The 1,949-nt window shown below is 39.4% G+C and overlaps 1 long non-coding RNA gene across 1 annotated transcript; it reads left to right on the top strand.

The window, feature by feature from the left end:
• The first annotated feature begins 599 nt into the window (after positions 1–599).
• LOC110679602 lies at positions 600–1,103 on the top strand. The gene is made up of 2 exons (XR_002502628.1): positions 600–849; positions 901–1,103. It is a non-coding gene; the product is annotated as an uncharacterized LOC110679602 (long non-coding RNA).
• Positions 1,104–1,949: the final 846 nt, after the last annotated feature.

Raw genomic sequence — 1,949 nt, 5'->3', positions numbered from 1 at the left:
ACCAGTCCGTTTCCATTATCTGTGGTCTGTACTACACGCAAAAAAAATATGCGGTGAAAACTACCATTTTAGGGGGTCAACTTAAGCTCTCGCACCGGCAATTTTCAGCAGACCAGATTTGCGCTTAATTTTACCATGTCTGTAGTCGAAATCAGATTGTTGTAAATTATTTCTGTCAGATATACCAGTAATGTGGTGGGATGTACCGTAAACATAGTAAATTGGTTTGAAATTCCATGGTAGTTTCAAGAATGGGCGTAGTCAGCTAAACTGGTAATTTTTACCACAGATTTTTTTTCCGTGTACGTTTGTCCAAGTACAGCGGGGATTAGCTGGTCAGACTATGACTGCATTCCAAATAGCCTATCTTATCCTACACGCTCGTTCAAATCTACTCAAAAGAGAGTAACTTTGACTCACTTTTGAAGTTTCAAGTTAGCTGTCAAAAGTGAGTAACCTTATTTTATCAAAGTGAGTAACTTTTTACTCAACCATGAAAGAAAACGACCTTACTCACTTTTGAGTAAACACAAACATATTCGACTCACTTTGTAAACGTCAAAGACTTGTGAAAATTTCGCGCGCGCTCGAACTGACAAATCCTCCGTTGTGGTGAAAATTTTTCCGTCGACGTGATGTCGGACTGTTTTCAAAAACAGTCGAGACAAAAGCCGATCCGGCAGAGCAATGGCAGTTAGTTTGCTTGAAACTTTGCTTCGGAAGTCCAACCGGCGAATTCCAGATTAGTGCTGCGAAGTCAATAATCCTGATATCAACTGATGCGAGGTAGATGTGAAAATGACCAAGTCCTGGTTTTGATCGAACAACCGCAAGAAAAAAATATAAACAGTAAGTTTTACCGTCGTACTTTTTATTGGGCTAATTATCAATTCTTTACAGTTCAACCGGGAAGGCTACTGGCACGGTCAAACTACATCCTCCATGGTTTCATCAATCCCCCAGAGATTTATAACATCCGGGGATCCATTCCATAGCAGCGAAATTTTCAACACAAATATCATTTTTTTTACTTGTTTTACTTTTATCATGTATTATTCATATAGTAATGTAAGGGATAATAAATAAATGTTATGTTTTTTGTATATTTCTCCTGATTTTATGAATAACATAATAAATTTATTTCCAAAAATATTATTTCCTGAAGTGAGTGACATCTACTCACTTTCGCAAATTTCAGATGAAACAAAGTGAGTAAGTGTTACTCCCATATTGACATTTGACAATGTTACTCTAAAGTGAGTAACGATGGTGTTACTCACTTTTGAGTAGTTCCACTTTGTTCCGAAGTGAGTCGAAATCTACTCACTTGTGAGTAGATCTGAACGAGCGTGTATGAGACGATTGACAGCTGGTGAAAATGATCCAAACTCACGCATTCTTCTTCTTCTTTCTGGCGTTACGTCCCCACTGGGACAGAGCCTGCTTCTCAGCTTAGTGTTCTTATGAGCACTTCCACAGTTATTAACTGAGAGCTTACTATGCCAATGACCATTTTTGCATGCGTATATCGTGTGGCAGGTACGAAGATACTCTATGCCCTGGGAAGTCGAGAAAATTTCCAACCCGAAAAGACCCTCGACCGGTGGGATTCGAACCCACGGCCCTCAGCTTGGTCTTGCTGAATAGCTGCGCGTTTACCGCTACGGCTATCTGGGCCCCAAACTCACGCATCTGGAGAGCAAATTTTAACGAAACGCACATATTCATGCACATTGTTCTATATATGGAAAGTTCAATGCGAAGGCGCTCAGACATCAAAGTCAATTTGGCATCTACTTTTGATATTCGAGAGCTTTTTCGTTGAGATCCATCCCAACTCATGTAGCGAAGCTCCAACTATATTTCAATCATTATTTTTCATTCAAGAATCGTAAATATTTTCAATCAACAACTGGTACCGTAATCCGGGGGAAAATTGATCACTATTT

The sequence above is a fragment of the Aedes aegypti genome, chromosome 3, assembly GCF_002204515.2.
Source record: "Aedes aegypti strain LVP_AGWG chromosome 3, AaegL5.0 Primary Assembly, whole genome shotgun sequence".
Taxonomy (NCBI): domain Eukaryota; kingdom Metazoa; phylum Arthropoda; class Insecta; order Diptera; family Culicidae; genus Aedes; species Aedes aegypti.
Note: the sequence above shows the minus strand (reverse complement) of the source record. Positions and strands in the feature narration are given on the sequence as shown.